The following is a 15,835-nucleotide window of genomic DNA, read 5'->3' as shown; positions in this document are numbered from 1 at the left end:
TTTTACTTTTGTCCTACAAAAGCTTAAGTTTTTAACACAATTGGGTATATCAGTCTTTTATTTTGTAACTTCTGCCTTTGGTCTCTCAAGCCTTTGCCTAAATTTCTCAAATCACTTACATTACATTTCTTCTAGTACTTTTGTGTTTCATTTTTCACATTTAGACCTTTATCCATCATTAAGTTTAAATTAAAAATAAATAAATAAATAACTTCTAGTCCTTAAAGGAAGTCAATACAGAAATTGGAAGGAGTATTAAAGAAAATCCAGCTTATGACATATGGGTTTCTGATTTACCATAGCTTGCTCTGGAAGACCATGTTCCATTCTACCCACTCTGAGATAATCTATACCTCCTGCTTGGCATTCAGAAGGAAGCCCTCATACTTCCCAGCCACAATTAGCTGGTATCTTTCATATCTAATCCATTTGTGGTCAAGATCAAGAGAAAAATTCTATTTCTGCCTCATATCTTAGGCAGAGTTGCAGTGACTAAAATAAACGGAGCTCTCTGGCAAATTCTTCTTGCTGCAATGTATAATATCCATAATATAAGGGCTACATAGTTAGATCTTATTCTAAACTGAAGTTTGTACATCTGCCCATCTTCTAGAGTCTAACAGAAATTCTTTACAAGATCTTGTCGCCTATTTTCTGTTGTTATGTTTGAGATATGAGATGTTCCACAAAAGCTCCTGTGTTAATGCAAGAAAATTCAAGGTACAATGACCAGATTATGAGAAATGGTCTCTCTGCCACAAGCTGAGCAGCTTTCCTCCACTGTGCTCTACTGCCATGATGTTCTGCCTCACCTTCCTCTGAGAACAGTGGAATTGTATGACCATGAACTAAACCTCTAAAACTGTCAGTCCAAAATAAACTTTTCCTCCTATCAGTTGTTCTTCTCAGGTATTTTGATCACATCTACAAAAAGCTGACTAACACATCTATTTAGGTACAAAAAGAGAAATAATGTTTTTTAAACAGGTTGCCACTACCAGTTGTACAGTGCTTTTTGGAAATCTCAGTCACTTTTTCACTTTCACAATGTAATAGGTGGTGGATATTTATCCACCACCTATTACATTGTTTAATGTCAATATCACCTTACCTTAAAACTAAGCTTACAACAACATTCCCCTATAAACCTGCCTGTTTCTCTTATGCCATTGTTCTTTGTCATGATGTCACTATGTATGCAGGTCAAAAACCTGGGAGCCATTTCTTGCTTTTTTCTATCTCCTTTACCTTTTCCACCAGCTACCAAATCCTAAATAGTCTTTACCTTCTTTCTCTTTTCTCTATTCCTGGTATCACCACCGTAATTAGAACCTCATCATGAGACCAGCCTCAGTTTTTGTTTGCCACTAATACATTTTTCTAATGAAAACAGATCTTTAAGAAATGCAAATGTGACATATCATACTTTAGATTAAAATTCTTTAGTCTATCACTAACCTAAAATAAAATCAAAATCATTTAGTATGGTTTACAGTCTAATCTCTTCTTAGCTCTCCCAGATTTCCCTCTCACTCAGGGAACTCAGTTCTTCAGCCAGAGTTCATGTCTGCATCTGCTGGCCTTACCAGAACATGTAGTGATACTGGGAACAAATTTTTCTCTTTTCTTGCCTTTTCTGAACATAGTACTTATTCACTTAGCTTTAATGTTAAAAAATATACACAAAAAAGTATAATGCATTTACATATATAGATATGGCTAAAAAATGAAAAGCAGCATCTATATATCTACAGTTATAAGTCTACTACCTCTGAAGTCTCTCTGTGCCCCTCTCCATCCATATCACATTTTCTTATCAGAGAGATAACCTCAGGGTTGAACTTTGCATTCATTCTCTTGCTTATCTTTATAAATGTTATTACAAGTGCTTATTTTTCTGAGTGGCATATGATTTAATTTCACACAAGGAAATTACTTTCACATGGCTATGGTTCATTTTTTTACTGTTGTAAGATATTTCATTGGTGACTATTTCAAAATTTACTATCCACTTTCTTGTCCATGAGTATTTGGAGTTTTTGTTATTTTGTTTTCCTAGTACAAGCAATATTGCTGTGAATATTCTTATAAAATATCTTGATACATATGTGTAAGGATATAAACCTGAGAGAAAATGGTTGTTGGATGTATACGTATCAACATTACCAAAAGATATGCAAAAAAAACTCTTTTCTGAAGTGGCGATACTAATTTACTCCCTCTCCCTGTGTAAGTTTTCTGAGTAGCCATTAATCCTCCATCCTTAGCAACTCCTGGTGTTGCCAAGCCTTTTGCCAATCTGATGATTGAAGAATGTGGCTTTTATATATAATGTCAAGTTTACTGATGAGTTTATTTTCTTATCATTTGTATTTTATGCCTGTTTATATCTTTTGCTCCTTTTCCTATTGGATTGCTATTTTCATTATTGAATTTAAGCGATACATGTGTTTTCTAGGTACCTTTCACTTGTTTTCTAATATTCAAAAAATTGTATTTGTAAAGTATTTGATCTGTGCATCCCACAGAGCTAAACTTTGGGGAAACAACTGTGGACAAGACAAACTATTCTTGTCCTCCTGGGTTTATGCCCTCACTCTAGTCAGGGAGTCAAAATAAACAAATCTCTGTAATAGTTGGATTGTGAGCGCTGCTGTCAATATCAGCTTAGCTTGTACTTAGTTCCTCAGGAGAATTTACCTGACCACTACTAAATTTAATCTTTCTAATCCTGTATTTTCATAGCACATACATTATCATTAATAATATTTGTCTTCCTTGCTAGCTGCTAGATTTCTTGAAATCAGGAGCCTATTTTATGTTTGTTCATTTTTGCACCTCTAGAAGTTAGTATGGTGTCATTACATAGCAGATGCTTGATAAATATATTTATTGAATTCAAAGATTAAAATATGTCATCAGTAATAGTAACTAAAAATTCAGTGTTCATTGCTAATATGGAAGTAGTGCAGACCTAGATTTGGCATTTTGTTATTGACGTGTATGTGTAACTTTAGTAGAAAGTAGACATATCAAACCCTATGTGAAATGGCTGGTGGAAAATTTCTTTAAGAAAAATGCCAGTTGGCGTAATGTAAAAACGTGGATGTGTAACCGACGTGATTCTGCAATCTATATATGGGGTAAAAATGGGAGTTCATAACACACTTGAATCAAATGTATGAAATATGATATGTCAAGAGCTTTGTAATGTTTTGAACAACTTATAATAAAAAAATAAAAAAATAAAAGAAAAATGCCAGTTGCTAGGGGAAATTACTACATCTAAGTGTTAGTGAGCCAACTTAGATCTATTTGTAATCAAAAAAAAAAATACTGAGTAGAGTAATATGCAGTAGGAAGCTAACTGTCAGGGTGGTACTTAATAGATACAGAGGAATTTTGAGTATGTGCTAGGGTGAGCATGAGTTGGAGGAGAAGCCATATATTAAAAGGTGTAAACTTTGTCATCACTGGGGCATTGAGTCACTTACAGACCCAGTTGGTAGTTCTGTAGAATAATAATCTAATGAATACTTCAGAAGCAAGGGTCTTCTAAATATATCAGTGTGGATATGAAGGAAGTTGAAGGAGATGCCAATGTGTGAAATACTGGGTCAGAACCAATCAAGCTGAAAGAAAACAGAAGGTAAACTTCTCATAAGTGGACCTGAGGTCAGCTCAGGACAAGGAAGCCAGATTCTTAGAATTTGGGAGTTACTTGGAACTGAGGAGATACATGCCACTAAGCAGAGTGTATCCTGAGAGAAGCAGATATACTTGTTTGTCAGATTAAGGAAGTAATGACATGCAGCTGACCCAGCTTTTTGGAAAGAGTACCCAACCCAAAGAAACGAGTATATTGAATTCATATTCTAAAATACATCTCATGCCTGCTATATTAACTACAGAAATGGTGGATAGTAGGAGATGTCTGATTGAAACCTATATATAACCTCTAAAACTTCATTCACTCATGCCACAAACATTAACCTTTTGCAGTTACTGTATTGAAGGGACTGTGCTAAATATTACAAAGATAGATGGTAAAGAAAATTTAGATCCTATTTGCTATTCACTTAGGTTGTTATTATTTGCTTTTTTTTTTTTTTTAAGACAGCTTCTTACTAAGTTACTAAGTTGCTCAGTTGCTCAGACTGACCTCAGCCACCTGAATAGGTAGGATTACAGGAGGGCACCACCAGTACACTCCCAGACTGCTTGTTGAAATTTATTGTATAATCCCCTCTTTATCAAAATGTATTTGTGATTGCTTACCTGAAAAAACTAATATTAAACATTAGCATTAATAAAATAATTTAAAAAGATAAAGAATATTAAACAAAATATTTGAGGGAGCATTGAGTCTAATTGTTTTAATTGGGTCCAGAATTTTACTATGAGCTTTCTGGCAATAAGGACAAAGGAAAAACATTGTTAAGGTTTATCAGGGACAAGAGTTTTTCTTAGTACTATTTGTGAGATATGCATATCCTACTGATCATGGTATAAATTGAATATCATAATGAATTATTACATAAAGAATAATAAATACAGAAATAGACTGTATGGTGCTAATTATTATTTTGCTCTTATTTTGTTAAAAGGCAATACAGCATAGTAAGGATAATTAGGCACATATTTAAATAATTCAAGTACAAGGTAGAAAGTTTAAAAATCCCAAAGAGGGTAATAGAGAAATTGATGTGAGGTTCAGGGGAGAGAGAATACTTCAAGGATATAAAAAGAGGGTCAATGACATAATTTATGTGTTGTACCTGAGCCATGAAAGATGGTAGAATTTGGACATGTAAAAATCAGGGGAAGATGTTTTTAAATCTGGGTTACCAGAACTTAAATACAGCACATTGAGTAAGCTGAACGCCCAAGGCAAAGGTTCTCAAAACTAAGGAAAACAACCGTAAGAAGGGGAATGTGCTATAGTACAAATCACGTGGACTTCAAAGGCAGGTTCAAATGCTGTATAGGATTGTTAAGCCTCCGTTTCTTCTCTCCTAACATAGAATTAACATTAAATATCTCATAATTTTTTTAACACTATAGGAATTCATGTTTGAAAAAAATCAACACAGTCTTGATATTAAGTAACTATGTTGTAATTGATCATTTTCTCTCTTCCATTCAAGGTAGAAAAAAGTAGTACTAAAACAGTAGCGCTGGATAATTAGCAACTAACTTCATATAATATTGAAAGTCACAAATGGAGATTTGTGGTATAGCTCAGAGACAGAGCACATGGGTAGCATGCATGAGGCTCTGCATTCAGTCCCCAAATCAAAACAACAGCAAGAACAAAAAAAAGAAGGTTACAGATGCTTTGTCAGTTGACAAGGAGGAGGATAAAGATGATCTACTAATAACACTTTCAGGTGACTAAGTCCAAATAAAGATGAAAAATTAAAGTTCCCAAGGATATGTACTCAACTAGAATATCAGTCTAATCTGAAGAGTATTGAAATTGTTTATGCTAAACAAATCACTATATAGGAGCAGTATAACATAACAGTAGTATATAGGAAAAAACTTCGAACCTTGGGTTATTTCCAAATTCAGTATGAACAGTTTGAATTAGTGGCTGCCAGAAAACAAGAAAGAGTCAGTGATAAGATGACACTGCGTTTCAGTTTCAGTAGCCAAATCCAGTGGACGCTTTCTAGTTCCAACTCTACCTGTCTCCATGTAACATTTACACGGCTGACCCCACCTTCTTTATTGACTTTCAGAGTGATAAATTCCTAACTTTCCTTTCCTCCAAACATTCTTCAAATTTCTTGTAAGCTTCGTTTTCATTAAGACCTGCTCCTGAAGTGCTGGTTTTTCTCAAATGGCTATTCTCAACCTCTTCTCTCGGTGTCTTTTTAGTCTCCTTTCCTTTAGCCTATACTGAGTCTCTTCTGCACACTGTCCGGTCTGAAACTTTCCCTCAGCCCAGCTACTGTGCAGTCATTTCCCTCCTCTACTTTTCTGTACTTGTCCACTGCTACTACAGGCTCTTCTTAGGTGTCCCAGTCCATTCAAGGAATTGTACATCTGAAGACATCTGTATCTATGTTTCCCAGTCAAGTTCATATATCCAGTGGCCAAATCACCGCCAGTCTAAACCCTGGTGTTTTAATCAACTTTTGTGTCACTGTGACCAAAAGACTTGAGAAGAACAACATAGACTAGGGAAAGTTTATTTTAGCTCACCTTTTCAGAGATTCAGTCCATGGTTGGCCAACTCCATGGCTCTAGGCCTGAGGTGAGGCAGATCATCATGGCAGAAGGACATGGTGGAGGAAGGCAGCTCAGGCTGTGGCAATAAGGAAGCAGAGAGAGTTCTGCACACCAGGGACGAAATACTTACTCCAAGGACGTACCTCCAGTGACCTGCCTCCTCCAGTCACATTATAATACCTAATTACCACCTAGTTAATATCTATCAGTGGATTCATCCACTGATTAGGTTACCCCCCTCATAATCTGATCATTTTACCCCTGATCATTCTTACATTGTCTCACATATGAGCTTTTGGGGGATGCCTCAGATCTAAACCATAACACCTGCACATCTTACAGGCACTGTAAAATCATCCTATCTAAAGGTTACCTAGCAGTATTTTCCCAAACCTGATTTTGCTTGCTCCCACATATTCTATTACCCAGTTGTGAATTTGCTGTGAATTTGCCACCATCTGTGACGTCCTATCTTTCACAAAGTTCTGCCAGTTTTTCCTCTTGAATATTTTTTCAAATCTCTTATTTTCTTTTTGACTCCTGCTACCACTTTTTAAATTTTTACTGTTCATCTGGATCACTATAACCTCCTATCCAGTTTCCTTTGCCCCCAAAAATCAACCTTTCACAATGCCTGCTACTACCAGAGCACCTTGGTAAACTATAGACCTTGGCCTCTCACCAAAGGCTTCCTTTTGCCTACATAATGAAGTGCAAACTGTCCATGACATTTAAAGACCCCACAGAATCTTACCTGTCAGCATCCCTAGCGTCATCTCTCTTCAATTCGCACTCCTAAATTCCAAATTGGTTGTAATATCCAGAACATTGATATGCCCACTGATTAGAGATAGATTCTTACCAATGGTATTTACTCTTCCAGGTTTGCTCTCCTGTTTCTCCACTCTACCCAATCCTTTCCAGGAGAATTCCTGTTCACACCTTTTCCAAAGCTTTGTCTGAGTCCCCAGCCTGAGTTTCTTTTCCTTTATTCAACATAATATCTCATATTTAACTCCTTAGTTGCATCTACAACAGTATATTGTTATCATCTGTGTCTGCTATGCATAAAGGATTGATAAGTATTTGCTAAATGAATTCTAATGAGCTTCTCTGCTGTCCTAACTGGTAGGTTCCTTGAATTCTTTATCATCTTTAGCAACTTGATCTGTGCTTGCTGTTTTCTTCTGAGCTCCAGGTGTGTGCTGCAAATCTCTACTTGAATATCTCATTGGCATCACAACTAAATGCATCTCAAATTGAATGCATGTAAAACTTCTCTTCCCCCCCCCACCTCTCACCTCTCCTACCCCCACCCAAAAAAAAAGAAAAAGAAGGAAACATTCTGTCCAGCAGTCTTGAATCCTCTCAGTTGGTGATTGGCATTATTGCTTAAGTCATTGCAAAGCAGAAACTTGATTGTCATCTTAGACTCTCCCTCTCTTCCCACCTCACTCTTCCACCAAGTCATATTGGGGCTGCTGTAGGAAGTATGATCAGAATAGATCTGCAATCCAACAATTCTGTTATTCTCTTGGGAACCAAAAGCTTGGTTTATACAAAATAACAACATTTTTAGGTTGAAGGAGGCAGCTTAGTAAATAGAAAAAATTTGAGACTCAGAGATGAGATTGCCTAGTTCACAGCCCACATCTCCTGCTTACTTAGCAGTGTGACTTCAGGATGATTAACTCAGCCTTTCTCTGTCTCAGTTTCTTTGTAGAGTGAAAAGTAAATAAGATAATGGATAGAAATCACTTAGCACAGTGCATGGGCATAATATGCACTTCATAAGTAAATGGATTTGTATTATATGTATGTAGGCACTTTACTTTGGTTTCAGTGTGTTTTCTAAATCTAAAGGAGCTAAGGTTGGTAATTAGTCATCTTTCATCCTTGTTAGAAAATGTTTTAAAGGCTACCTTTTATCTTTTATTAGTGAGGGAGCTCTTTCAGGCTTTAAAGAGTAGGCTTTTGATACATAAGCTGTCAAAGAATTCTAGGTCATTGTTATCATCTTAAAGTAAAATTTGCCAGTGTCTACATGTACTATAGGTATACAAATTGTCATCATTATTTTCATTTCTCATGTTGATTATTGATTGTATATTCACATAGTAATGACAGTAGCTTCTGAGGTTTTCTGTGCCAGATCAGCAGGAGAATCAGGACATGGCAGGGCTTACCATAACAACACAAAGGCTGAGATCTCTCAAGGACAAGAAAGAATAAAGAAATGAAGCAGCCACTGATTATGTGTAAGGTTAATAGCTCTGGACAATATAAAGGAATGATAGAATTGCAAAAGTGATAGTGTAAATGGACACTATATGTCCATTTGTTACAGTATTTAACAACACTAACTTGGAAACAAGACTGCTGGGATACTAGTCATTTCTAGCTGTATGACCTTGAGTAAGTTATTTAACCTCTGTGCCTCAGTTTTATCATCTCCAAAAATGGGGATAATAATAGGATCTGTGTCAATGTCGTTGGAGAGATTAAATGAGTCACTATATATAAAGCATCTAGAATAGTACCTGCTACATAAATGTTTGACATTGTTATTGTTATGGGGGGGTGTTGGGGATTAAACTCAGGGACACTTGACCATTGAGCCACATCCCCAGCCCTGTTTTGTATTTATTTAGAGGCAGGGCCTCACTGATTTGCTTAGCACCTTGCTATTGCTAAGGCTGGGTTTGAACTCATGATCCTCCTTTTCAGCCTCCTGAGCCACTGGGATTGCAGGGGTGCACGACCGCCCCTGGCTTGTTGTTTTTGTTAATGGCAGTGGTAATATGATTGTCAGTGGCCAAGCAGCAGTGAAACAGGCTTATGTAGCAACAAAATGAACTAGCCGCCAGCCATTTGATTACCACATTTGGATTGCCAACCTCAAATTTTAGATACACTAGAAACTGAATTTTCTGTAACAATTTACTTCTGATATAATGTTGGCTATACCTGCAGTTAAGTAAAATGCTTAAGTCTGGCCTGTGTTAAGTTACTTGTAACTTAACATCACTGGACTTATCCTAGGTAACAGATTTAAACTAGAAGGTTGCTAAGATGCCTTCCAGTCGTGAATTTATGAGTCCTCATTTGCTTGTCAAATATGTTTTTTCTTGTGCTCTACTTTCCCCTTGGGGTTTTCCCCATGTATTATCCCTTTTAAGGTGCTTGTCAACATGGGAGTTTTAATTTAGAGTTCATGTTTTTCAGACCACAGTTCTGAATTGAGCAACTAGAGATTGATACATGAACAGTTATTAAATACATTTCTAAAACTTTATTATGTAAATTTTCAATCATAAACACAATTTACTAATAAACCTTTCTATCACCATGCTTCACAATTGTCAATTCATTGCAAATCTTTTTCTTACACTGCTTCCTCTCAATTATTGTGAAATATATATCTACCACTTTATTAGTGTACTCATAAGTACTTTAGTATATAGCTGTAAGTGATAAAGTATTTTTTCAAAAAACAATCATAATATCATTACACATGTATGTACGTGTATTAGCAATTGAACCAATCTTAAAAAGCAAGGCACATAGTTGTTAGCCAGGCTCCAGAGGAGGATTTAGGCATCATCATTCACACAACGAAATATGTATACATGGAAGACCAAAAAAAAAAAAAAAAGCCAAAGTATTAAATAATGTACTGAAAGAGGAGAGTCTCTTCTGAGTAATTTACTAAGGATTTTAATTCTGAAAAGTATGCCCCAAACACCAATTAAATGTACCAAAGCAATTTATTCATGCTTCTAGAGAAAAATAAAAGTGGAATGCCTTTCGGAGTTGTGGTTTTTCATGTGTGTGGGCAGCCCTTTACTGATGAATTATTGAGGAGGTCTTCATTTGTGAAGCAGATTTCTTCACTCTGTGGGGAAAGCTACTGATAGGATTTGAGAACAGAAATCTTTTCATGGTTATTTGTAATAATGTATCTAGAACCTGTAATTGTTAAGTCAATTGTGTCATCTACATAATTAGGAGAACGTTAGAATATCACTTTCTGTTACTTATTTTTTAGAACCTGAGGTTTTCTGTTTCATTCTTTCTAACTTTGTATTGTGAACATTTTCTAAAAGTTCTCTTTGTTAAGAGACAAGAAATTGTTATATATATTTTAGTGTCACATGGTACTTCAGAAGACCTTAAGCAGTTTCTCAGGTTTTTTTGTTTTTATTCATATTTCTTGGAAAAGACATTTTTAAAAGTCCCTTTTCATTTATTTTTCATTAAAATTTGGAAACAAGAACTTTTCTGTTACATTAGAAAATCTAAAAATAAAATTACTTTCTTTTTAAAATGGATCACGTTTTTAGAAAGGGTTAAAAATAAACCATTGTTTGGGCTGGGGTTGTGGCTCAGCAGTAGAGCACTCGCCTTGCACGTGCAAGACCCTGGGTTAGATCCTCAGCACCACATAAAACCACATAAAAATAAATGAATAAAATAAAGGTATTGTGTCCAACTACAACTAAAAAATAAAATTAAAAAATAAATAAATAAACCATTGTTCATTCCTAGGGGAGCCTTTGTGTATTGTATCTCATGTACACACATGTCTTAGCATGTACATGTAGTATACATGATAGAGGAAGCTGTGGGCATCAAAGAGTGTGTGTGGCACCATTTTCAAAATAAATGGTTTATTTCACTAACAAAGATTAAGATTGGACTACAAGTTGCAATGGTCATTATAGTCATCAAATTTACAAACTATTTTCATTAATACAAGAGACTGAAAGGAAAGAAAATCAGTAATTTTTTTTTTTTTTTTTACTTTATCAGACACTAGAGATTACTCACAGTAAAGGTCAGAACGTCTCCCCATTTAGGTTAATTCTTCTCTGTGCTCAAAATATTTGTAGCTGATTTCATGGTGTACTTTTTTTGTGAATGTTGTTTTAGAAGTGTTCTATGTCACTGTGGCAAAAGGACTTTGAAAGCGCAGTGTTTCACAGTTTTGTTTTTTCCTAGTACTGCTGAACAATTTTTGCCCAATCTAAAAAATTACTTAACTATACCAGCAGGTGGAAGCAAGAGCAGCAGAATCGTAGGGCTTTGCCACATGTACTAGATTTCTGTAGATTATTTGTGACTCAAAGCATCCTTAGTTACATTCCTCACGTAATTGCTTTTCTTCAGCAACCCTTGTGTTTCAGTACCTTCTTCAGATTGCTTCATCATTTGCCTGATTTCTGATTTCTGGACTGAACTCAGTAGTCATTCTAGGACAGACAAATATATTTTTCATTTCTCTTGTGTACTCACTGAGCCAACAGTTAATACATATGCTGTGTGCTGAAACACATTCTTCTGTATTTACCAAGAAATACAAAGATGGCTAATACATGGGAGCTTACATTCTAGTAGAATTAGAAGGAAAATGTCACCATTCTTCCTCCACCCTCGGAAGCAGATCAGTCAGTCGTGCTGAAATATCTCCAACCAAGCCTTGACTTGCTTGAGACCTGATAACAAGTTCAGCATTCACACAGAGTTAATTCATTCAACAAATACTGAGTACCAGGCACTGTATTGGGGCTTAATTCATAAGCATGTTTTTTTCCCTTATAGATAAGAAGGCCAAAATGATCTTTAAGAAAGATTCATTTATTTTTTAAATCTTTTAGTGTGGATTATGTATAGTAGCTGATTTGACATGTAGATCCTAAAACATCAATCTTAAGGAATTTTCAGTTAGAAGCAGCCAATGTAACATTTCCTAGAATATACTTAGAAACCCTTCCACAAATGCTGGTTGAACTAAAAGTACAATGCCAGTGCCTGTAATCCTAGTACTTAGGAGCCTGAGTCAGGAGGATTGCAAGTTTGAGTCCAGCCTGAGGAACTTAGTAAGACCCTGTATCAAGATAAAATTTAAAAATGACTGAGACTGGTGCAAAATTGTGCAGATCCACCCTGATCCAACTCCAGTCAGGCCCCTGATATAGCCCTTCTATACATATTGGACCCTCAGCCCAAGTCAGGGCTGCTTCTCACTCTCAAGAAAGCCTGCGAAATCCCTTGAATGTATCTACCTTCCTAAATAAACCTGACTAGGCCTGTTTGAAAAGAAAAGAACTGAGGGTATAGTCCCCAGCAAACCCACCTCCCCCACCCCACCCAAAAAAAAAAAAGGCAAACCAAGTTCTGAAGGTATGTGTGTAAAATGAAAGAGAAAAACCTCATAATTGTGGATAAAAATGGCTTTAGAATTTCTTGCAAGATTTAGCCCCTACCAATAATAAGTACCATCTTTAAGCCCCACGCTGTCCATCATCTTAATCCATTGTGTTACAGAAATGTCCAACCCTATTAAAGGATTTTAGTTTCCATCATCAGCTTCATTGTGAAAATCACTGAGAATATACACAGCCAAATTCTAACCTATTTTAGCCTTCACACCCCTTTAAATCCACATAACCCTCACCATCCTTCACACAGCTGTCCTGAAAGACTCAGCCAGCTTGGAAGTCACATCCTCACTGAAGTCTTTCTTGGATTCTCCAAAAAGAGATACTACATTGCCATCACTTTATTTGGATAGAATTTATTACCTGTTATTCTAAAAGGTCTCTTTCTGGATTTCTTTTTCTCAAGCCTATAAGCTTCTAAAAGACAGTAACTGTGTCCTGTTCATCTTTATTATCTCAATAAATAGTTGATGAGTTTCTGATTTAGATCATGGGAAATCTTTGTATAATGAGCTTTTAAAATTTATTTTAGTAATATACTGTACATTGTTGGCATAATTCCAGATGATGAGAGCAAATCAAAATCTTTTACCTGAGGAATCACAAGGAAATAAAGGACCAGCATTTATGCCTACAAAATTTCCTTAGAGTGCCTCTGCTGAATTTCATCAGTAAGAAATATGGATTATTTGTTTGCTTGAATACTTTAAGAGTTTGCTGCTTTCTGGGAGTATATGTTTTCAAATGGTTTATTGATTACCTAAGAGCAATTAATTAAAGGGCTCTGGAAAAGAATGAGATCTTAGTGCATAGGGAAACCATCCAAGTAGTCCCAGTTTGATTTGTTTTACTCTTTGGGTGACTAAAAGCTGCCCAAGCCTACACAGCCTGTTTTTCAGAGCAGGGTGAAGGCTAAGGTGGAGCACCACTCCTCCACAACCTTTGCAGCAATCCCTTAGGGAGTGGTATAAATAACAAATCAGACAAGTGATATTAAATATGTATGCTTTAACTTACCTTATTCTCTCCCCCATTTAAAAGCAAGCTGGAAAATGAGGGAGGAGCAATTGGCATGAATTTTGATGTTTTCCTTTTCTGGGATGCACTTGTAACATCAATAGAGCATAGACAAGGATGTGGACTCCAGAGTAGGGCTGAGTTTGAATCTTAGCTCCACACCTGCTTTGGACCTTAGGCAAGTTACTTTATTTCTCTATGCCCAGTAAAACTGGGTCAATCATACCTATCTTTTGGCTTATTAGCAGGATTAAATAAAATGCACGTAAGGTCTTAGCATAGTGTCTGGCCCATTCATAACCTCTTTAAAATGTTAAAGTTGATAGTGATATACTCATGTGTGATCAGCTAGAAACTGATCACACATGAGTATATCATTCCTACTGAAGAAGTAGGTCACTCCAGCCTTAACTGGAGAGTTTGCTGGAGAGTGGCAAACTGAATTTAGAAATTCATAAGAAGGATCAAACTTGGAACATTTGCATTCAAGATGTCTATGGGTCTGTTAACTCCATCTAGAGATCTGGGTGGAGGCCATAGTTTTTTATAGATGATCATAGGTGGTCATTGAAGCCTTGGGAGGAGAAGATGTCTCTAAGGATGAACAAGTAAAATGGAAAGAGAAACCAAGTGCAGAATCATGGCAGACACCAACTTTTACAGGTGAATACAGGAAGAGAAGCAAGAGGAGACTAAGAAGAGATGTTCAAAAAGTGGAAGAGGGGCTGGAGGTGGAGCTCAGTGGTAGAGTACTTTGCCAAGATGTGCAGGGCCCTGGCTTTGATCCCTAGCATGAGAAAAATAAATTAATAAGTTTTAAAGAAAGGAAAGGTGAAGGTAGAATCAGGAAAGAGGAAAGTGGATTTGTTCAGAATACTTTAGTGGAAGAGTGTGGAAAAATTGGTAACATGCAAGAAGTGGAGACAGTGAATTTGGAGGGTATGAAAGTCAAATGCCATAGATTGGGGTATATGCATCTTTCTTTAAAACTACTAGAAAGGTGGTGAGCATGGGTACATTTATCATACCTAATTACATTTCCTATTAACTTAGAAACAAAGTGTTGTGGTATAGATGTGAGGTGTTTCCCAAAAGCTCATATGTTAGACAATACAAAAGAGATTAGAGATGAAATAAGAGTCATAACCTAATCAGTGTATTGATCCACTAAGTGGATTAACTGCATGGTAACTATAGGCAGGTAGGATGTGGCTGGAGGAAGTAGGTCACTGGGGGTGTGCCTTTGGGGTTTGTAATTTAGTTCCTGGTGAGCAGAGCTCTCTCTACTTCCTGGTTGCCATGTTCTGAGCAGCTCAGATTGAACCTCTGAAACTATGAGCCAAAATAAGCTTTTCCTCCTGTTGTTCTTGTCAGATCTTTTGGTTACGGCAATGTAATGCTGACTACAACACCAAACTAAAAGTCTTCTCTGGATATTAATTCTTCACAGTCTATAAAGAATATCAAAAGTAACAATTTTGCCATTGTCATGTGTAACTAAAAAGAACCAATTAAAAAAAAGTAAGAATTTTGGCTAAAGATATGAGTGTGTTTACCAGTAAAAGTTGATTTATGCGAAGGCATTTAATTCTAGAACATTCTGTTTATCGAATAGTTCAGTCCTGAACCAGATTAAAAGGTTCTTAAATGAAAAGGTCCATTGTTGTAACACTAGTGACTCAAGTACCAGATGCTTACACTTGATGGGGGCTATAATTAACCACACTGGAGGACTCAGTAACTGTTGAGCACTGCTCCGGAATTGGAATCTGCATTGCAGCAGTCTACTCAGAAGTGAAGTCGTGAACAAAATTCAGGATGCTGAAGTGTCCAGTGTATGCCATCATCTCTAACTTGCATCATCCTCACTAACTACAGATCAGGGCTTTATACAATGCCTGTGGAAGCTAAACACTCTCAGATAGAACTATTTTCATATTGGAGATGTAAATAATAGGAGAAAAGTACTAAACTAATAAGCTGAAGTACATTCTTTTTGTATATTCATCACAGTTAAAATATACATATGTCACAAATGATGCCAGGTTCAGGGTCTGTAAATAGCACTAAGACCTGGTCTCTGCTTAAGATCTGTCTGTGACACCAACAAGTAAATAGGTGAATACTGTTCAGCATTGCATGTGCTTTGGTCATTGTGTGTAAGGAACCGTAGTATCATAGTAGCACAAGGGAAGAACTCCAAAAACAACCTGAGATGATCCAGTAAGGCTTCCTGGAGAATGTGAAGTCCCAACAGAGATCTAAAAGATAAGAGACAAAAGAGTTGTTGATCTTCAAGTGAGGGAAAAGAAAGGTGGTCCAGGTGGAGGGGATAATATGCAAAGTCCTGAAGAGAAATT

At 36.4% G+C, this 15,835-nt stretch overlaps 1 protein-coding gene across 2 annotated transcripts in view; it reads left to right on the top strand.

The window, feature by feature from the left end:
- Nln (neurolysin) overlaps positions 1–15,835 on the top strand; it is a 97,710-nt gene that overhangs the window by 7,917 nt on the left and 73,958 nt on the right. The gene's annotated exons all lie outside the window — the stretch shown is intronic.

Source organism: Ictidomys tridecemlineatus, chromosome 1, assembly GCF_052094955.1.
Source record: "Ictidomys tridecemlineatus isolate mIctTri1 chromosome 1, mIctTri1.hap1, whole genome shotgun sequence".
Lineage (NCBI taxonomy): Eukaryota > Metazoa > Chordata > Mammalia > Rodentia > Sciuridae > Ictidomys > Ictidomys tridecemlineatus.
This window is presented reverse-complemented; position numbering and strand designations above follow the sequence as displayed.